This window comes from Cydia fagiglandana, chromosome 23 (assembly GCF_963556715.1).
Source record: "Cydia fagiglandana chromosome 23, ilCydFagi1.1, whole genome shotgun sequence".
NCBI classification, from domain to species: Eukaryota; Metazoa; Arthropoda; class Insecta; order Lepidoptera; family Tortricidae; genus Cydia; species Cydia fagiglandana.
Genome location: NC_085954.1, coordinates 4,619,682 through 4,642,734, shown reverse-complemented (window position 1 = coordinate 4,642,734; position 23,053 = coordinate 4,619,682). Strand labels below are relative to the sequence as shown.

The window sequence follows — 23,053 nt, the reverse complement described above, 5'->3', positions numbered from 1 at the left end:
AGGTACCATTGCCCCGGCTGAATATTAGAGCGGCGATAATAATAGCGAAAGCGCCAGCCGCCATAAGGTACCTTTGGCGTGGAACGTCACATATCTTTACTATTTCATATCTAGTGCATCTCTAATTCATTTCCCGAATCGCGCCGCTAGGTATTCCGATTTATTCACCAAATGTGAGCATAAACAACCTTCGGCTGTACAAAGTTGTGATTAAATTATCACCTCCCTCGAGATCATTTTAATCTCAAACTTGAATGAAACGATACGGGCATTTTTAAAACAAGGCTCGCTCCATACGTTCGGTCATAATTCAATTAAAACTTTTCACAACTTATCGGATTAAACATTTTTTCAATTTCATGAATATTACAGCGGAGTTCACGTAAAGGCGTATTAAGGTGCAAATTGGAACCCGACCGCAGACGGCAGCAGCAGACGACGCCGAGACACGACTGGTTTCTATGTATTTCTATGCAATAACATTCGTAGTTAGCGACACGAAGTTAAACGCGAGGTTGTTATACCTAATGTATGTAAGGTATGCAATAAAGGCAGCTTTGAACAATTCGGCTGCCCTAAGCAGAAAACAAGTATCTCGGAAATTTTCAAAAACGGTTTTTTTGGATTTTCGGAATCTACAATTTTAGGCGCATCTTTCACCAAAAAAATAATTGTAAAATAATGCGTAGTTTTTAAAATATTCATGTTTTTAAAATCCAAGTATCTTTTTTTGACCCTGTATTCTACGCTGAATTCAAGTATATGTCCCATTTCTACGCTAAATTCAAGTAACTAAACAGAGATACTTGTAATTCATATAGATGACCGAGATACTTGAGTTTAGCGTAGATGTTCGTAGCTGCGAATCAGTTTATTACAATGGTAAAACAAGTATCTCCCAACACAATCTGCAATTTAGGTTAGAAATTAGTTGTTACATAATTATACAGAAGGTACCTTGTTTAAACATATAATTACGAGTACATAGAGAACAAGTTTGCTTAGCAATATTCGTGTCAAAGGCTAACACGTGAAGAGTCTGTGAGATTTAAGTATAAAGAAAAAGTGTTGTTAAAACAATTAAAATTATCTGTATTGTCTACAGTAATGAAAACAGAACACTAGAATGCATGAGATAGACGCCTTCGCCAAAGAAAGAGGAAATCATAATCATGCCGTATCCATGCCAAAGGTTTTGGAAAAAAATAGAAACAAACAATAACTGACTGGATTCAATTGACGAAAAGGGAAATATTTAATCCAGAAATTGAATTTTTATAAAGAAATATATTATGTGGTTAAGTGAATCATCTAAGATCAATCTCGAGGAGTCTTTTAGTAGAGTTAGACCAAGAAAAGTCTGCAGAGATGTTGAGAGCACACTCAGTGCCAGTGTTATTTATATCATAATTTCATAGAAGTTTGACGTTTAAAATAACACCTGCACTGCGTGTGCTGTCAAAATCTCTGCAGTTTTTGGTTTAACTCTAGTCACTAAAGAGAACCACCAATTACTTACCATATTAATAGGTAACATAGCCAAGAATCGATATTGCTTTAGAAGAAATAGGGAAAACTGGCTTGAAGGATTTAATTAGATTTTTATTTTGTTACATAAGTAAAGTTGGAGTTGAAACTCTAGGTCCATGGGGTCCCAGAGCGCATAAGTTGTTCGCAGAAATCGCGAAGCGTCTGGTTGACGTAACTGGTGACCGAAGAGCTGGCGGCTACCTCGCACAACGTATCAGTATTGCGATACAGCGGGGAAATGCCGCCAGCATCCTTGGTATTGGTACAATGCCTCAGGGGCCTATTTTAGATTTAAGCTAGTTATTAATTTCGTTTAGTTGTACCACTGTATATATATTGTATGTAAATAAATGGTTTATTAAAAAAAAAACATAAAGTTAAATATTAAATAAAGTAACTATGTACCTAAGTATTTATCTATGCAAGTATGTATATCGTCGGCATCGTCGCCTAGTATTCATAGTACAAACTTTGCTTAATTTGAGGCTAGGTCAACGGGTGAAAGATTGTCCCCAAATAATGATTTTTGTGGACTCACCAGCTCTCACCATACCATGCACCAGCCTCATTCCTATTAAAGACATCTGTCAAATAGGACTATAAAAAATGCAAGTGCAAGTCGAACTCGCCCACCTTACAAATTTAAATTACTTATTTCTTTTTTTGTAAGTACTTTATAGTTTTCAGATTATTCCCTCTACTTATAGTGTTAGACAATATTACTTGCTACATTTCATAGTTCTAGGTCAACAGGACTTCCTTAAGCTACCTACTACCTACCAGTTTTAAATTTTGATTCATTTGAGACTGTCGAATACTTACGTATTTTGACATAAACGACCGTATCTTTTTTTACGTTAATTTAGAAGTTTGAAACCACCCATCCACGAAGACAGGGTTTGTTGAAGGAATGGGATATTGTATCACAAAATAATCGCTGGCAATAAATAAAATCGATGAAATAGCTACCAATAACCATGTGTCAGAAGGTCTGAGGATGGCAACATCAATTACTAATAAAAATATATATATATAAAAAATATAATTCTTTCAAGCGTTTTATTATGTAACAGAAATTTTGAAGTCGACAAACCAGAAAGAAACAAAAATGAGTTATCGATAGCTTATGTCATTAGCTTTCATTTGATACCATTTCCTTTAGAATTAAATGAAAATTTGAAAAGTTATTGAGCGGAGAGCCAAATATGTTTAGTATTTAAGTAGCTAAAGTGCTTGCTATTTCAAAGCTAAACACGAGATACTTGAGTTTGTGTAGAATGGTTCTGAGATTTTCGGGCAGTAAACTACACAGAAAACATTTTATGCCTGTACAAAGTTTTATATACAAGAATATAAAAAAATAAAGTCTGTATAAGCTTAATTTTATCGCCCTTAACATAATGGTATAAAAAGATGTTATATTTTAGACCAAATACCTAACAAAACGGACAAATTATGTTTTTTTGCTCTCCTCAATAATTTGTCAAAACTGAGTTACTTGTTTTCTGCTTAGGGCAGCCGAATTGACGGACGGCGAGCGGATGACACTTTGCGACACCGCAGGTCACAGGTCAATTAGATTTTTAGTTATTCGATCTGTTTCCAATATGATACTGATCAATGTCAAAAGTGACATTTCTTCAATCAAAGCGTCACTTTTGACACTGACTCATTAGTACCTATCATATCGGAAAAAGATCGACTAACTAAAAATCGAATTGGCCTGTCAATCGTGCCTCTCTCACTCTCACTCGGAACCAACTGCATACGACGCTGCCGTTCTGCAGCCGGGTTCGAAATTGAAACATAACATAGCGACATGACTGCACACCGTTAACGCGACGATATGTTGTCTGCGGTCGCGTTCCACCTTGTGCCTTTATAGGTAAAAGCTGTAGAACTTTAGTTCACAGTGTCATTAAAGGATATCACACTTCTAAACTCTAATCTAACTTGGTCTGCGACGGATATTAGAATTCTCATTGCTATCGCGAAAATATATTTACTTACTAAAGTTACTAATCGCACTTATCTCGTCTGAAATAGGTATTTGAGGTAGGATTTTTAAGTACATACCTAACTCATAAAATGTATTTATTTACAGAGGTATACGAAAGATCATAGGATTTGAGAGTCTAATTTCAATAACGCGATTGAGTCCCATTTGTAATAAAATAATGTGTAAAAATCGCGAAAATTGAAATCAGTGAATTCAATAATAAACAGCAGGCGTTCTACATGACATTAAAGCTCTCCAAACGGCCTCTACGTGTTGGATCTGTATCCCCACGCAAGCCTATCAAAAGACCGGGATTTATAGGCCCGTGAAATCCAGAAACAAGTATAAAATAAAATATTGATCACAAAATTCGCAAAAAACAATTGGGTCCTTTCCTCTACTTAAAATAAATAATTTCACACTGTGCACGAAATAAAACACCAGAAAATTCGAAAAACATAGATTATTTATAACTACAATTTCTATTTAATAAATCGGATTGAAATATAAAAGCGGCCAAGTGCGAGTCGGACTCGCCCATGAAGGGTTCCGTAACAGCAAGTAACACAATAAAATTGCGGTTTACAGTTTATGACGTATTAAAAAAAAACTACTTACCAAATTTTGTTCAAACCAATTTTCGGTGGAAGTTTGCATGGTAATGTACATCATATATTTTTTTTAGTTTTATCATACTCTTATTTTAGAAGTTACAGGGGGGGGACACACATTTTACAACTTTGGAAGTGTCTCTCGCGCAAACTATTCAGTTTAGAAGAAAATGATATTAGAAACCTCAATATCATTTTTGAAGACCTATCCATAGATACCCCACACGTATGGGTTTGATGAAAAAAAATTTTTTGAGTTTCAGTTCTATGTATGGGGAACCCTAAAAATTTATTGTTTTTTTCTATTTTTGTATGAAAATCTTAATGCGGTTCACAGAATACATCTACTTACCAAGTTTCAACAGCATAGTGCTTATAGTTTCGGAACAAAGTGGCTGTGACATACGGACGGACAGACAGACAGACAGACAGACATGACGAATCTATAAGGGTTCCGTTTTTTGCCAATTGGCTACGGAACCCTAAAAAGTAGGTGAGTTGAACGTGACGTAACTATACACGTTTTCATATAAATTCCATATTTGCTAAATCGTTTTGACAGTTCTAAAAAAGAAGCTGATTTGACTAGTAGGAAGGTACTTAGCCAATTATTAAATCTTCAATATGCATCCGTAATGCATTATTTAATTAGTATTTTCACATGGACGGAACAATATGAGCTAGTAATAGCATATATAATAATGCAAGCATACAGGTAGGTATAATATAAACACGTCAGATGCACTTCCGCAGGGTGGTGTTCTATCTCCACTACTCTTCTCGATATTTATTAATTCCATCACCAGTAACATTGTCTCTTCTTATCACTTGTATGCTGATGATTTACAGATTTATTCTCAGGGTGTGCTTGACGATCTTCCATCCGTTATTAATACTATAGGTGAACCAGGATCTATTGAGGGTGCGCCATGTTACGGAAATTTGTTGGTACTAATTTCTAGCAATGGCAACAATTTTAATAATAGACAACATCTACCCTTTATGATAGTTGTCAATATTGACAATGTAAACATTGCTTTGTCTAGTTTCGTGTGAATTATTATTAGACTGCAATAATCATGCCGAAAGTTTTAGATTTTACAGAGAAAAAAGTTGTAAATAGTGTATATAGTTATTTATTGGAAAAAAAACGTGCGGGAGAGGAATTTCTTCCATTAGAAAACATAACGAAATTAGCATCTGAATTGACGGGTAAGTTTCAAACTTATGGACAAATGTCACTATAGTCAGGTCGTCACGATTTGGTTGATGTCTTGTAATAATTTAATTTGTGTATTAAGCGCCCTCCAGACTATGCGCGTGAATCGCGGGCGAAGCCGCGAACACGAGTGTGGAGTCTAGTTCGCTGATATGCGAAATCGACTCCAGACTCGCGTTCGCGGCTTCGCGCCGCGATTCGCGCACGAGTGTGGAGCGGGCTTTAGGTGTATCGCATGCATCGGTATCACGGAATGCTAGCGAAGGACGTAAGGGCGGAATTAAACGACCAAACCTAAAAAAAGAAAACAACTTTTAAAAGTGCTTTTCTTTTTAAGGAAATAACTGCTTAAACATGGAAAAAATGTTGCGATCATGTAATAAAAGTCGAAAATGACTACAGAAAGTCAGATCATGCAATTGATTCCTTTATAGAAAAATTTGTTATTGAGGTTGGGTCTGATTCTAGCAGCGAGTCTAGTCAGTCAGAGTCAGAATACGATTCAGATTTCTTAATGGCTGAAGAATATTTAGATCCCGATTTTGAGTATAATGTTGAGAATGAGTCAAATTCCTTGATGATTGAAGAATATTTAGATCCCGATTTCAACTATGCTGAATAGAACATATTTGGTAAGTTAAATAATTTTATTTGTAAAATTATCTTATTGACTTATTCATGACGCTATTCATTTTATCTAAATCGAGTCAGCCATTTAAGCGTAAAAACCGAAGAAATATCCAAACATCAAACTTCGCACTTATTAAAGTTGTCGGAATAAAACAAAAATCATCTGCCAATTTCCATTGTCCCCACTATACAAATTGTTGCTATATAAAATTCAAAACGAGCGCCCTCTTGACAATACTCCCAAAGTTCTGGTTTACCTATACAAATAATGATTTAGAAAACATTTTAGACTGGAGTCATCGCTATGGTCTCATTGTCAATCCATCTAAAACGCAAGCAATAATTATAGGTAGTTCAAAATTAATCTCCCGATTAGATTTTTCTAATTTACCTACGATTTTATTTAACGGCACACAGATTCCTTATTCTTTTCAAGTTAAAAATTTAGGCTTAATTATGGACCGTACTCTATCTTGGATTCCCCAGATCAATGAGGTTAGTAGGAAAATGTTTGCAGCTGTAGGATCCCTACGGCGGCTTCGTAATTTTCTACCGCTCGCTACTAAAATTGCGCTTGCTCATGCTCTGCTTCTCCCCATTTTAGATTATGCGGATATCAGCTATCCCGATCTTTCTGTAGAGCAACTAAATAAACTCGAACGGCTTCAAAATCTATGCATCCGGTTCATTTATGGCTTGCGAAAATATGACCACGTCTCCTATTACCGTTCGGAGCTCAAGTTGCTCCCCATACGTTTGCGACGCAATTTTCACATTCTTGCTCACCTGTACGGTATTCTCTTCAACCCCTCCACCCCTATCTACTTGAAGGAGCGATTCAGATACCTCTCTTCTTTAAGATGCTCCCAGAACTATCTGCTTGCCCAAATTTCCTCTTCTTCTAAATTCTATAACGATTCTTTTACTTTCCAAGCGATTCGGTTGTGGAATGCTCTGCCGTCTGAGCTAAGACATGCTAAATCGCTTCCCATTTTTAAGGCTCAACTCAAAATTCACTATCTGTCACTTCCTCAAACTCGTTAATAATTAGATTATGTCTGTCTGTCTGATTCTGTGTTGTGTGATATATTTATGTATATATGTATTTATTTATATATTTATTTATTTAGCTATATATCTTATTAATGTATGTATTCATATTGTTATATATTTAGTTGTGCTGGTTTTATTTTTTTCCTGTTCTTGCACTTCATTTATTTTTTGCTACCCTTATACTTATTTCTTCCCTTCGATAATTTCTACTACCCGAAGGTTGTCTGGAAGAGATCGCTCTTTAGCGATAAGACCGCCTGTTGTTGCTTAGTTTTTTTTTTATGTTTGTTAATTTGCTGTATTCAATCATTGTGCACAATAAAGAATATTATTATTATTATTATTATTCCGCAGTTAGCGTGCATTATATTACAAACAACACCCCGGGGGCAGTGCGGAAATCTCAACTGTGGTCCCCGTCGCTAGTTTACTGACTTTACTGAGCATCAGGGGGCTTGTTTAATATAATACTGCAGTTGGTTAGCTATTAATAGTGCATCTTTCATTAAATATTGAAAAGTGAACGTCGTTAAAACGTTGCATTTAATAAACAAACAGTAGTCAAAATGAGATCAATTTCATCATCATCATCATCTCAGCCTATATACGTCCCACTGCTGGGCACAGGCCTCCTCTCGAGCGCGAGAGGGCTTGGGCTATAGTCCCCACGCTAGCCCAATGCGGATTGGGGACTTCACATACACCTTTGAATTTCTTCGCAGATGTATGCAGGTTTCCTCGCGATGTTTTCCTTCACCGAAAAGCGACTGGTAAATATCAAATGATATTTCGTACATAAGTTCCGAAAAACTCATTGCAAGTCGCACGCTCTTACCGCTAGGCCACCAGCGCTTCAGAGAGATCAATTTGTTAACTACAAATGCAGCTCATGGAGTGAACATACATACATACAATCACGCCTATTTCCCGGAGGGCTAGGCAGAGACCACGGATTTCCACTTGCTATGATCCTGACATACCTCTTTCGCTTCCTTCACTTTCGTAACATTCCTCATACACGCTCGCCGGTTTAGGGTGCTCTTGACCTGGCCTTTCTTCAGGATTTCCCCAATCTGATCAGAGAAAGTCCGCCGAGGTCTACCCCTTCCAACTCCCACTTCTACTTCTCCCTTATACACTCTCTTTGTTAGTTTTGTCTTTGTGTGTGGACTGAGAACATATGCGTATATATCTGACTCGAACAAACTGTCATAACATTATGATATGAGCCTGAATGGTAAACCAGAAATTACATAATCTATTCTTACTCATGAAATGAAACAAAAAAACAATACTTACAGGGTAAAAAACAAAAAAGAGTAAAGAGAGGAATAACTGTTACGCAAGGTATTTTATAGTGACGGCGGACATGGAAGAGAACAATCTCACACCTAAGGATGCCGAAGTCCGGGCAAAGTGGAGAAGACTGAGCAGGAAAGCAGAACTTAGGCCGGGAAAACGCTAGGTTGAAGAAGAAAATAAATCTTTCTTCCTTCCTTGCCGTATGCGGCAATGGCGACTCCATCAACAATTCTTATCCGGATTATGAAATGCCCTTATGTGGCTCGCAAAACCAAACTTTGTCTAGAAGATGCGGTCACACGATGCGCAATGGAGTTGTCCAGTCGAGTTGCGGGCGTACGTGTAGGAGGGCTTAGGTCGCGTCTTGCGGATATGGTGCTTAGCATCTGTCTTCCAGTACACAGAAGATATTTAATAAGGTATTATTTAAGAGTTCTATGAAGTGGCGTAAGACGAAATACTTTTACTTACAGAAGACAATGGCCGGAGAGGAAAAGTTTTAGAACAATAGATACGAAGTTTCCTTTAAATCTATTTTCGGCAACATTCAACATTGTGACGACAGAAACTCTAAACTACGCTCGTAGGATACCTTAATTACTTTCAACTACACTTAAGTTTTTCAATACAAAGGAGGATGGGTCAATTATACATAGTGCTGCAGCTATTTTGGACTAGTCATTGAGTTTTCACTTCTGTCAGCACTCCCGGAGTCCAACCCGTTGTTTTTTTTTTTCTTATTTGGATAATTAGGTTCATAATGATTGTAAAAGGAGGGGTTTTAACAACAAAAAATATAGTATACAAGGCACCATTCTGCTTTTTAGAGTTATCTAGATATACAGGGTGGAAAGGCACGACGATCCTTCCCGGAAGTATTAGGTCGTTTAAGTGATGCAGAGCAGATTGGTAATGGTAAGAATCGTTAATTGAGTAAAAAATAAAAATTCCAAATTTTCTACTTTTTAACTGTGGTGATAACCCTATAGCATGTGCACATGACGGCTAGATTAAGGATCTCCGTCGGGAAAGCTCGGGACTTTACGCTTTTTTTCGATCGTTGACAGAATCGCACTGATGTATGAATGACGCATAAATGACAAATAAATCAAATGAATGCAAAAATATTACAAACAATTTTATTACTTTCTTAGATAATTACTTTTTGCCAATATTTAACACTATTTTCTCTTCACATACGGTGTTCAAATGTACCTGCGTGTCTTATAATGTACGCCGCAGCCCGCACCCGAGCTCGCGCACATTGCCCATGCGATAGGGTGTGCTCTTCGTCATTTTTTCTCCGCAGATTGTCAGAAGCAGCAATTAGCCTTTAATGTCTCATTTCGTCCGCAGTTTCACATTCCGTTTGGTACACCATATCTTTTACACAGCCCCACAAATTTAAATAACCACGAACATCTAACAATTATTTGAAGAAAATGACATTAGATAAGTAAAGTTCAATGACAATTTAATTTCAAACATCAGACGTCTTGTCTATTTCCTACCACGCAAGAAGGTTTGTTAGTTAGGTATTTAAGAAGTATTTATTCTTTATTTATTCTTAGTATTTCATTTTTGCAAGTTCATTTGGTGCAAATAACACAACCAATTTGTAATTTTTTATTATTTTAGATAGTTTCCAATTATTCGAAAATAATTTTGTGAACCGTGTTAAGAAACTAAAATCTTTTTATCAGTAAAGGGAACCAGAGATATTTATAAGACGATTGCGTACTTTTGAGTGGTTGTCAATGTCACCATTTGAACTGTCGTTGTAAACAATGTTGTGGTTAGTATTATTAATATTAAGTAATAACATAACTACTTCATTCAAGTATTGAACAAGTGGAACCACTAAGAAAGCGAAAATCCTGCAACGATTTTTACCGTGTTGTAAGCAGACCTAAGAATTGTCTAACCAACAAATTAGCATAATTTTCTGTCGTGTACTGATTGTTTACAAGTAAGTTCATTGACCCTGTCACCTGTTAGGGTTAGAACAAAGTAGTTTTTTGCACGGATGTTTAAAAGGCCATAATTTAGAAACGGTTGCCCATATTAACATAGTTTCTATGGAGAAAATATAGAGCTTAGGCTAAACAATCCCCCTTTTGCGGAAAGGATCGTCGTGCCTTTCCACCCTGTATATGTTTTGCTTTTCAAAACATCAGCTGAAGCAACATTGAGTATTAATTAACTTCAACTGTACTACAGCAATGAAACTGAATGTGGATTATATAACAATGCCTCTAGTTGAAGGTAAATCTATACGTAAGTCAGGTTATTGAAACGTCAGGTGCATTTTCTGCATCCAACCGCGTTTGCATTGTAAACTATATAAACAACACCCCGAGGGCCGCGGATAAATTTCAATACGGGCCACTAAATCCGATAACTAAACCCGGCTGACGGGGGGACTAGTTAAATCGATGTACGGTTAGCATCAATGAAGAGGAACAGATGAAACTACGTGTCAAAAGCATCTCTAGAGTCCTTGTTGTATCCTCATGGCTGAGGGACGTGACGAAATGTGGACACTTTTCACCAGTGCTCTCCAAGCCGCTCTGTCTTGGGCCCAGTGCATGCTAGCTTGCAACGTGGCGTTTGTCTCTCACGTTATTCTGTCCCCCGAACGCAAAAGTATCCATCTACTAAGAAAAAAAGTACCACATGAATAGATACATTTTCTCGGTTCAATTAGTAAGTAGTGTATCGTGGGTACTTATGTTTTGGCGACGACCTTAGGTATCTCGAAATCACTATAAAATGATGCCCAAAAATTCGACGCGAACCATTCAGAACACACCTACTCCGTAACACTTGCATCCGAAACAAAGACGGCTAAGGCCACGCCTAGCCGGCGCGCATTGTTGCCCAGAAGCGTAACTTAGAATTTAGTTTGGCAAGCTGAGCGCTAAACCGACGTCAAGATTCCGAAACAGTCACGTCAGGAGCACGGAAGAGTAAGGCCACGTCTTGGACAAGAGCTAGATGTTTGGCGGGAAGTTTATGCAAGTTCGGATTTAGTTTGAACACTTGACTTAGACTCACGGCGCGATTCGGGAAATGTGTTAGACATTCACTAGATATGACATAGTAACGATATGTGACGTTCCAGGGCAAAAGGTACCCTATGGCAGTTAGCGCTTACGCTATTATTAACGCCGCTCCAATATTATTGCGGACATAAGGTACCTTTTGCCGTGGAACGTCACATATCGTTACTATTTCATATCTAGTGAATGTCTAATTCATTTCCCGAATCACGCCGTTATACTCTGTGTCTTTAGGTATTTAAATAAAAATAAACAAATAAATTGTAAATTTAATAACATTTATTGGTTAACCAACCAAATATAAAATCACTTGGAGCAGTCACTGAACGACCTGACTTTAACTTACACTATTCGATCATGTAATGTTTTCATCTACCCTCAACTGGCTTAAGGAGATTTGAGGGTAGATTTTGTTTACTCTTTTTTAAATACCTAAAGATACAGACTTCATACCGAAATGAATGTGTCGGATCTCAGGTACACATATTTTTACCATAATACAGACAGTGATACAATTTTATTATCTCTCCAGTATTTTTTTCCTCAGAACTAATGCTCCATGAAGATCTGAGGTTTCAATTTGGGCTTAAAATAAATTGCGCTAATAAACTAAGATAATTCCGAGAAAATTAGATAGGTAAAACTGCAAGTGACTATTTCAAAACTTTAATTTTTATAATTAAAATGTTTAAGTTTGTATATAATATTATACAAAAGGTTAATGTTATATAAATAATCATACAAAAGTAACTTAAATATATCTAAATATTAAAATATTTTAATCTAAAAGACCTCCGCGGGCTGTACCGGGTGCAAAGGTGCTCATGATACTTGCCGCGTTACCACGTTGGATAGCGATGGCCAGCCTTTGCACCAGGTACGAACCCGCGCGAGCATCAGAGGTCCTCTCCCTGATTCTATTTTTTTTTGGTATGGATGTTCTGAGTTGGGCAGCTGGTACCCTTTACTCTTTATTGGACTGGAGCGTCAAATGCGCAAGAGGGGCCTCCCACCTCCATTATAAAAGCTATGGCGTCAGACCCCCAACACCCTGTTACCTCGAAGGCGAGTGGCACAAAATAATACTTCGCCTCAAGGTCGGAGTATTTTATGCGCTTTCTTAACGCTGCCAGCTCTGCCATTTTTATAAGCTTTTACTTGTAACTTGTTCTGTTTGTATGTTTAGATTTATTAAGTGTGGGTCAAATCTTGAAAGCGACCTACTTTGAACCACTAAAGCTAAGCTTTGAGCCACTTCTCCGTTTCCGATTGAGCTGAAATTTTGCATACATTTGTTAATCGGATGAGAATATAATATTACGATGACATAGAGCTGATCTGATGATGGAGACAGGAGGTGGTCATGCTGGGAACTCTGTGATAAAGCAAAGCAAACTATTGTGTTTGGGGTAATTAGAATTGTCTCGATGATTAGTTGCTTGTAGAAAGAAACGTACGGTCCAGCGATAAAAACTTGTACCAAAAATGTTTTTTTTTTGCCAATAACTTATTCACAGTGATTTTTTTTATCTTTGTGCCTATTTTATACTAGTTATATCCAGCACAGTTTCCGATGATATTTCATCCGCTCTCAGCGCATTTAAGGCTCCATCCTTCGTCTAAACACGGTCGAGCGCCCGCCGCAGACTGGCAGCGCCCAAACTCTAATTTGTGGCCCCCTTACCCAGCCTAGCATGTATTCTATCGGACGTCTCTAGGCTTTGAATACTCTTCGTATTTAGAATAGTCTGACAGCGTGAAGTCGTATGTCCTACAAAAGCTGTATACTTTTCAGAGAATTTGACAGCAAGAAGCAGTGTTTCTTTAAAAATACGATATTATTATGGTTACACGAAATGTTTTAAAGAGGTATTGAATCAGGAAATGATTATTTATCAAAAAGAGAGCAAAGTTGGTTTTAGACGGTAATTAATTATGTTTCGTCTCGTAACAAGTGAAAGGTTCTAAATTTGAATCTTGAGTTAATATACAACAAGTTCTTAAATAACTGATAAAGTAAAGGTTTTGTTGTAGTTGTAAGTTCAAACTCGGGGTTTGCCAATGAGCTATGGACCGAAGCATATTAGGTGTCAAATTAGTGGATCGAGTCCGAAACACCACGTTGCCCTCCAAAACCCAAATCGTCGATGTAGCTCGGAAGGCGGCCAAGCTAAAATGGGACTGGGCTGGTCACGTCTGCCGGACGCCGAATGAGTTGTGGGGCAAAATCGCTACAGAGTGGGAGTCTGAAAACTCAAATCGGGGAGTTGGTACCACCACCAATAAATAAATAAAATAATCAAAAACTTAGATGTCAGTGTTATTACACATTCTTTTAATACACATTGCAATTCCCACCCCACACAACCTGCTCACGTAAATCCTACCGATATCTACTCATTAAACCCCAACGACACCCCGGGGCACAGAGGGGTTGATTGATAATATCCAACCTGACAAGAACTCATTGTGAAATTATACCCGATGTTCATTAAAATTCTCGACCATAGGCGACGATAAGATAAGAGGTGTATTTATTTCTATTGAATAATGAAATGCGAAATTGTATTTCTCAATTTATTGGTATGTATTACTTTTCCTTCAACTTTTATTGGTTAAGGGAAAGTAAAATATATGACTCATTTTTATGGCAATTGATGACCAGGACCCACAGACAAGACATCCTCCAGACTGAGCACAGTAGCGCCTTTGCCACAAATATACGGTAGTTTTACTCCATTTTCGAGTCAAAGTGTCTTTTTGTGACTTCCGTATCTTTGAACGGACCAATCACGGGACGGGACTCGCTCACCTCGTCCCCCGTACCCCAGTAGTATTTTTGGCAGCATCGGTTTCATGAAATAATTGCTCTAAACTCGGTTTAGGGAATCCTCTAGTAGTTTTCGTACTTTCGGCAAGTTCCGCCGTGGCAGACTATCGAATTCGGACTTAGCATCACTTTTATGGGAAACCATTGTGCATTTCATCGTGGTATCAAGTCGGTTAGAAAATTTGCGGCCGGCTCTTCTACTAGCAGTAGCCTTTTATTTCCCACATAGGCGCACAGTAAAAAGCTGTATTATGCGTCCCATGGTACCAAGATTGAAAATTATCTAGGGCGTTAGCATTAGAACAATCCATTTGTAGAATAGAATAGAATTAGAAATTTTCTCACTTATATTATTACTTGCTTTTTGGCAAAGAATATCGTGAACAACAGACATACACACAACTACGAAGAATTAAAAAAATGTGTGTAAACTTACAAAAAATGTGTGTAAACTTATGTTTAAGTCTTCATTTACCAAATCTTGCACAATAAGTAATGTAGCATGGTTTTGATGGTCATGTGCACTAAAATCTTACACTATTTTTCTATCTAACTAATATCTTTCATAAACCAAATAAAGTAGCAACTCTTTCGTTTCACAAATACGCTTTATGTTACCCCAATATCGCAAGAGCGATAAAGATAGAAGATGTTCGATCCTCGCTGCAGCCTGTCAGATCCCTATCAGACGAGGCTGATGCCGATATCGGATCGGAGCCGAAGGGATTTGCGTCCAGATTACCATCGGCCCTTCGCACCGTAATTGTTTCTACAATCCATGCCTTCTTCTTTCCCGATTGAGTGTTATAAATACGTCATCAGATATATCGGAGCGGCCAGGGCGCTCACAAATATCTGAACAGGCCTCTATTGTCAAGACGTTACAATGCGTGTCCAGATAGTTATGAGCACCTCGGACGCTCCGATATATCTGATGGCGACTGTAAGAGCTTTCTTTACGAATTGACGTATGATAAAGATAATGTAGGTTTAGGCGATCTTCAGCGGATCCGCATACACGCCGCTCTGGAGTATGAGCAAGACAATGCTATGCACGTATGTAGCAATGTCCCACTCGGTCCCGGAGCGGTGTGCGGATCTATTCTGCTTCCAATGCGAAGACTGGTCTATAAATGTGAATTCTGGACTTCCATTTTCCCAATCAAAAAGATAAGTGCAAGTTGCGAAAACTTTCCAAAAAGTTGGATAAGGTCTGGAAATTTTGACAGGAAAGGAAATGTAGGGTGGTTTCACTCTGGAGATGGAAAATTTCGATGTTATTTCCGATTTTATTCCCATATGGAAATTTCACAATTTTGGTAACTTCAGATAGACACGTAGGTGTTTATTGCACCACTTCAACATAGATACATAATTGCAAACCGCACAGTTGCCCCGTTGCACATGCATATGGAATTATATGTCAGATGTCACACCGCAAGCGTTGCGTGCCCGTAATCTAATGCGTAGACACGCAATACTAACGATGTGACAGCTCACATGGAAACCGGAGCTTTGCTACGATGTGCATCGGCCTTGAGACAATGCAGGGCATCCAACGTCTTTATTTAACTGCAAACATATCTATAGTTCGTTTTTTAGCATTAAAAAGAACTTGCAAGAAGTTAAGCGATCTTGACATGTCTTTTTATTATTGAAAAACGCTTTTTTAAAATCAGTTACTATTACTTATGAAAGCAGAAGAATATAAATGATCGTATTAGATTCATAATTGTTACATATTTGCCGTGACTTATTTTTTAAACGTGTTTTTCAATAAAAAGATACATCAAGATTGTTTACCTTATTTCTAATGCTAAAAAAACGAAGTACGTATATAAGTTTACATACAGGACTTGATAGTACAGTCACCACACGGGATTGTTACCCCATTTAGGGTTCTTGTTAAATTGGACAATATATAGCGTAAGTATTGAAAAACCAATTTAGCTAGGGCCCCAAATCGCGCAACAATCGCGGATCACTTTGATCCCTCCTAGCAGGGAAGAAAAAGCTCATTTCCGAATAGGTGGTGTGAAATAGTCATTTCCAGTAGCTAACCTAACCTAACCACGAGACGGCCGAGAAAATACGCGCACGTGAACAAGAGAATCGTTAGGGACTCGCTTCACATCGAGTGGAAGACTAGTAGGGCTGTCGAATTGCATCTTATCGTAACTTGACAAAAAATGATGCAAAAACCTGGCGGTCTAGCATGAGTTGCGTTCTCGCGCGCGACTCCATACTTACATCAAGCGCTATTTCAAGTATGGACTCGAGCGAGCACGCAACTTTGTAGTAGTAGTAGTAGTAAAATACTTTATTGTACAAAAACAAACATAAAACATGAAAGAACAAAAACAGCAACACATCATTAGTACAAAGGCGAACTTATCCCTACGTATGCTAGACCGCCGTCGTTTATTTTATGCCAGGTACAATTTTATTAGTACCTGCAATGAAGTTATTTTATTAGTTAAACGTTTTTATATAAACAAATCATAGTCATTATCATCTCAAGCAACCGTGAGACAGCCACAGGACAAAAAAAAACTTTATTTTCAAATCAAAGACGTCACCATTTTGTCCTTACAATATCAGTGCCGAAAAGTATTCGTAATAAAATTCATTTAGTATATTCCCTTCTGTACCCGTCCCACGTGACCACCGCCATACAAGATTTTTATGTTGTTTGGCGGGCACAAATGGGAATGATTTGTGTGTAGCGCCTATTCCCAATCTGTGCCCGGTGCCCGGTGGGGATGGAAATACACCATTATTAACCGTTTCGGTGCGGATGGCACGACAGGCGTGTCATCAATGTTTTTAACGTGTGGCGTATGACACGACAGGCGTGTCATCATGTGGTGTCATGAAATAATTGTTCGCCGCCACATCCAAAAGTTTTCGAAAATGGAAGACAACAAACCGGTCAATTTGTGACAACCCTAGGCCAGTAGTTCGTAGCATATTAAACGAGTCGACTTGGAAACTGCTCGCTTCACACGCCCTGAGCATCTTCTGTTGTCTTTGGGAATTAATCCAAACTCACTCTGCACTACCTACCGAAATTAAATTTATCAGAGGGATATTTTATCGTTTTTATGGAGCGATATACTTACAGATTTTTTTCAATTTGTTTTAATATTGTTTTGATACGACCTTGGAACGGCTAGTTATTTAAGTATGTAGGGCATCATAATATCAAAACAATAACAGGTCTTAAACCCTGAATAAGTTTCTAGTAGTTTTTTGGTCAGCGTCGTGTTAGCAAGTAGGTAGTTTTGCGCAAAGTTAACTTTTTTATATAAATGGCAGTACAGATCGCTTGGCCAATATTACAGGGTTCTATGTTTCACTTTTATCGAACAAAAATTTGAACATTGTCACAGTGACATTAAGTCGAATTTCGACTATCTTGAAAATGTAAGAACCCTGTAATATTGGGCCAGCGAGATGCCAAGTAGTTTTGTCAAAGTTGCTGACTTTTCCTTGCTTTCCGGTGATAAATAATCGTGAGAGAGCAATGTTTGACGTTTGACCCGTCCTACAGAGTTTTATGAATTGACAAACCCGACGATTTAAAATGTTATTTTGACTACTTACTGAACAGGCTAATGGTCACCTGAAATTTAAAAAGAACTGGCCACTATACATAATATAGTTTATGTTGTTTGAATTACCGAACATAAAGTTAACAAAGTGTACTTTGAAGAGTTGTTAATTTTTAGGGTTCAATAACTCATCACCTTCGCGTTGACCCGGCATTTTGCCACGGCTCATAGGAGCCTGGGGTCCGCTTGGCAAATAATCCCAAAAATTGACGTAGGCACTAGTTTTTACGAAAGCCGTACCTCAAAAGAAAAAACGTAACCTTTATAGGATCACTTTGATGCCCGTCTGTCTGTCAAGACCCTGTATTTTTAATTATATCCATACTACTTCAATCTATCGTTATGTATGTTTCACTCACTTATAATTCTTATAACCCATCAGTATCGCACGAGAAAAAAAGCTTTCTTTATACAAACCAACGTAAAATTAGTAAATAATTTGACGCTGTCCAAAACGCGTAAGTTACTGCATACATACCTGAAACAATAAAAATATACTTTAAATATACAGCGATATTGTTGTATGTGTTTGTAACGGCAATCTATATGATAAGTATTTAAGATTGATAAGTTGTTTTCTGATTAAGTTTCTACAGCTAAGGGTTAACGAAATATAGCAGCAATTATATTTAAATTCAGTAGGTAAAAAAAAGTTTATTTTGGAAAAGATGATTCACGTTTATGTCTGGTCAAACGATGGTTCCGTGTGTTGGGCGAACGTCTCATTTGCATGAGCCGCGGGGCACGCTTTGCCAGCTCAATCTTAGGCTATGGCCTGTTTTCGTCTTAAATGGAACACGTAGGGTGTCAGTTACAGCGGATACATGTCACACTTGACAGTTACGTTTGGTTGAACGTTGGTTCCGTGTGTGTTGGGCCAACGTCTCATTTGCATGAGCCGCGGGGCGCGCTTTGCCGGCTCAATCTTAGGCTATGGCCTGCTTTCGTCTTAAATGGAACACGTGGGGTGTCAGTTACAGCGGATACATGTCACACTTGACAGTTACGTTTGGTTGAACGTTGGTTCCGTGTGTGTTGGGCCAACGTCTCATTTGCATTAGCCGCGGGGCGCGCTTTGCCGGCTCAATCTTAGGCTATGGCCTGCTTTCGTCTTAAATGGAACACGTGGGGTGTCAGTTACAGCGGATACATGTCACACTTGACAGTTACGTTTGGTTGAACGTTGGTTCCGTGTGTGTTGGGCCAACGTCTCATTTTGCATGAGCCGCGGGGCGCGCTTTACCGGCTCAATCTTAGGCTTTGGCCTGCTTTCGTCCTAAATGGAACACGTGGGGTGTCAGTTACAGCGGATACATATTACACTTGACAGTTACGTTTGGTTGAACGTTGGTTCCGTGTGTGTTGGGCCAACGTCTCATTTGCATGAGCCGCGGGGCGCGCTTTGCCGGCTCAATCTTAGGCTATGGCCTGCTTTCGTCTTAAATGGAACACGTGGGGTGTCAGTTACAGCGGATACATGTCACACTTGACAGTTACGTTTGGTTGAACGTTGGTTCCGTGTGTGTTGGGCCAACGTCTCATTTGCATGAGCCGCGGGGCGCGCTTTGCCGGCTCAATCTTAGGCTATGGCCTGCTTTCGTCTTAAATGGAACACGTGGGGTGTCAGTTACAGCGGATACATGTCACACTTGACAGTTACGTTTGGTTGAACGTTGGTTCCGTGTGTGTTGGGCCAACGTCTCATTTGCATGAGCCGCGGGGCGCGCTTTGCCGGCTCAATCTTAGGCTATGGCCTGCTTTCGTCTTAAATGGAACACGTGGGGTGTCAGTTACAGCGGATACATGTCACACTTGACAGTTACGTTTGGTTGAACGTTGGTTCCGTGTGTGTTGGGCCAACGTCTCATTTGCATGAGCCGCGGGGCGCGCTTTGCCGGCTCAATCTTAGGCTATGGCCTGCTTTCGTCTTAAATGGAACACGTGGGGTGTCAGTTACAGCGGATACATGTCTAACTTGACAGTTACGTTTGGTTGAACGTTGGTTCCGTGTGTGTTGGGCCAACGTCTCATTTGCATGAGCCGCGGGGCGCGCTTTGCCGGCTCAATCTTAGGCTATGGCCTGCTTTCGTCTTAAATGGAACACGTGGGGTGTCAGTTACAGCGGATACATGTCACACTTGACAGTTACGTTTGGTTGAACGTTGGTTCCGTGTGTGTTGGGCCAACGTCTCATTTTGCATGAGCCGCGGGGCGCGCTTTGCCGGCTCAATCTTAGGCTTTGGCCTGCTTTCGTCTTAAATGGAACACGTGGGGTGTCAGTTACAGCGGATACATATTACACTTGACAGTTACGTTTGGTTGAACGTTGGTTCCGTGTGTGTTGGGCCAACGTCTCATTTGCATGAGCCGCGGGGCGCGCTTTGCCGGCTCAATCTTAGGCTATGGCCTGCTTTCGTCTTAAATGGAACACGTGGGGTGTCAGTTACAGCGGATACATGTCACACTTGACAGTTACGTTTGGTTGAACGTTGGTTCCGTGTGTGTTGGGCCAACGTCTCATTTGCATGAGCCGCGGGGCGCGCTTTGCCGGCTCAATCTTAGGCTATGGCCTGCTTTCGTCTTAAATGGAACACGTGGGGTGTCAGTTACAGCGGATACATGTCACACTTGACAGTTACGTTTGGTTGAACGTTGGTTCCGTGTGTGTTGGGCCAACGTCTCATTTGCATGAGCCGCGGGGCGCGCTTTGCCGGCTCAATCTTAGGCTATGGCCTGCTTTCGTCTTAAATGGAACACGTGGGGTGTCAGTTACAGCGGATACATGTCACACTTGACAGTTACGTTTGGTTGAACGTTGGTTCCGTGTGTGTTGGGGCAACGTCTCATTTGCATGAGCCGCGGGGCGCGCTTTGCCGGCTCAATCTTAAGCTGTGGCCTGCTTTCATCCTAAATGGAACATGTGTAGTGCCAGTCGCAGCGAAAGTGTTCATGGGTCCGCAACAGTCGTTCCATTTAACATTTATTTTATTCGTCACAACTTCGCTTGATTTCCTCATATCTATGTTACGCCTCATATCCCTGGCCCGGAAGACTTGGACTTGAAGCTTTGCTTTTGATCGCTTTGAGTCTTTGATGGAGCTCGACGTTCATCCCGTCTTGTTTAACCGTACGTGATATTTTTCCACAATACACTACTGCTTCGCTGACACTCGGCGTTACCCTCCCTCGCGAGACTTAAAGCTTTGCTCTTGAACGTTTCGCGTCTTTCATATAAGTCGGTGTTTTTCCCGTCTTGGTTATCCGTATGTGATATTTTTCCACAATACATCACTGCTACGCTCACACTCGGCCGCCTCGCCTGCGAGACTTAAAGCTTTGCTCTTGATCGCTTTGCGTCTTTGATGCGGCTCGGTGTTTGTCCCGTCTTGTTAATCCAAGCGTGACATTTTCAATAGAACCGTTCACGAAGTCAAGTGACAACCCAATCAGAAAAGTGCACGTTATTTCTACTTCTAGCATCAGCAGAAAAAAATATGTTTCCTAATACGCTCACAGTTGGCCGCGTATTAGCTCGCGAGACTTAAAGCTTTGCTCTTGATCGCTTTGCGTCTTTGATGCGGCTCGGTGTTTGTCCCGTCTTGTTTATCCGTATACGTGATATTTTTCCACCAGACTCTGGTTTGCGACTCTCTAATGAGGCTTGGGCTTGCCTTTGCGCCCGGTCAGGGTTAGAGACTTGAACGTAAGTAAACATAAGCGTTTGTGTTGTTATAAGTGCTTTTCTAGATACTTTTTTGAACGAGTGGGATATTACGAACACGGTATATATTTTTAGAATACCATATACAAACAGCAACAGCGGCCGAAAACGCAAAGGTTGGGAAGTATCGCGGTCTCGGCGCCGAATACATTTTCGTTCCTTTCGGCGTCGAGACCCTGGGTCCGTGGGGTCCTGGCGCCCTGAGTCTCTTTGGAAACCTTTCAAAGAGACTCAGGGACGCAACTGGGGACCCGAGAGCTGGCAGTTACCTCGCTCAACGCTTTAGTCTGGCAGTTCAGCGGGGTAACGCAGCCAGCATCTTGGGGACCTTGCCACAGGGGCCTTTTTTAGATTTAGTTTAGATTAGTTTTATTTTATTTTAGAATAGTTTGCATTTAGTTTAATTTTAAGTTATTTTTATTTATTGTTTTTTGACTTTTTTTGTAACATATATATGAATAAATTACGGTAAGTATATGTTAACAGCAACACTATTACAAAAGTCATAAGGTCCACCGATGTACAATTAACAGTGTACTACGGTATATTTATTATTTTTGTGCAATGTGTTTTCTTTAGTGCAATAAAGAATAAATATTTAGGATAAAGTTATTTTCCAACATAGTTCAAAACCTTGCCCAATTATCCACCGATAAATAGTAAAATCATAGTACGAGTTAGTCAAGTTTTTTAGACTGTACAGTCAGCAGCAGAAGTTGCTAAGCGAGCCAGGTGCTCAAAAATATCTTGACGCAAATTTATTGTTAAGAGAATAAGAGCGTGTGTCAAGGTAATTTTGAACACCTCGTTCGCTTAGCAACTTCAACTTCTGCTGCTGACTGTTCTGTACGGCTTCAAATTAATTCATATCTACTACAAACTGGAACCCGATTAATTTGCACTAACCTAACCGCTAAAATGTACGTTATGTCGCTTTTACCAAATTCGTGTGTAATTAAATTACTAAAATCCCCATTACAATACATAAGCCAATCAATAAGGATAAAACTGTAACATTTAAATTTACACATGCCATACATGCCATGCATATATGCATGCATTTGTACATGCCATGTATGGTGGATTTCAGCGGACACTTTATTTTTTGTGTAACATCCAATCGTTTCTTACCTTAAATCGTGCAAAATAAATATCATTTCATTTCATTTCATTTTATCATTTTGATCCACATGTGCGGATAAGGTCCTAATTTATCTTGAGGTTAATTCGAATTTTAATAATCAGTATTTGTTTATGTTATTAATATGACACGAACTTGTCCTTTTAAGTTTTATTTTAACATGAAAACAGCTAACGGCGCTATTCGGAAAATGAATTAGAGATTCACTGGATTTTTTAGACGCTATTATTAACGCCGCTCCAATATTATTGCGGCGCTATGCGACGTATGCGCCAGCCGCCATAAGGTACCTTTACCCGTGAGACGTCACATATCTTTACTATTTCATATCTAGTGAATCT

General features: G+C 39.3%; 1 protein-coding gene and 1 long non-coding RNA gene across 4 annotated transcripts in view; one reads left to right on the top strand and one right to left on the bottom strand.

Moving 5' to 3' along the window:
- LOC134675947 (uncharacterized) overlaps positions 1-4,413 on the top strand; it is a 205,412-nt gene extending 200,999 nt beyond the window's left edge. The window contains exon 2 of the long non-coding RNA XR_010099820.1: positions 4,246-4,413. This is a non-coding gene — a long non-coding RNA (uncharacterized LOC134675947). The remainder of the gene's footprint in view (positions 1-4,245) is intronic.
- Positions 1-23,053, bottom strand: part of LOC134675876 (heterogeneous nuclear ribonucleoprotein L) — a 678,145-nt gene that overhangs the window by 368,244 nt on the left and 286,848 nt on the right. The gene's annotated exons all lie outside the window — the stretch shown is intronic.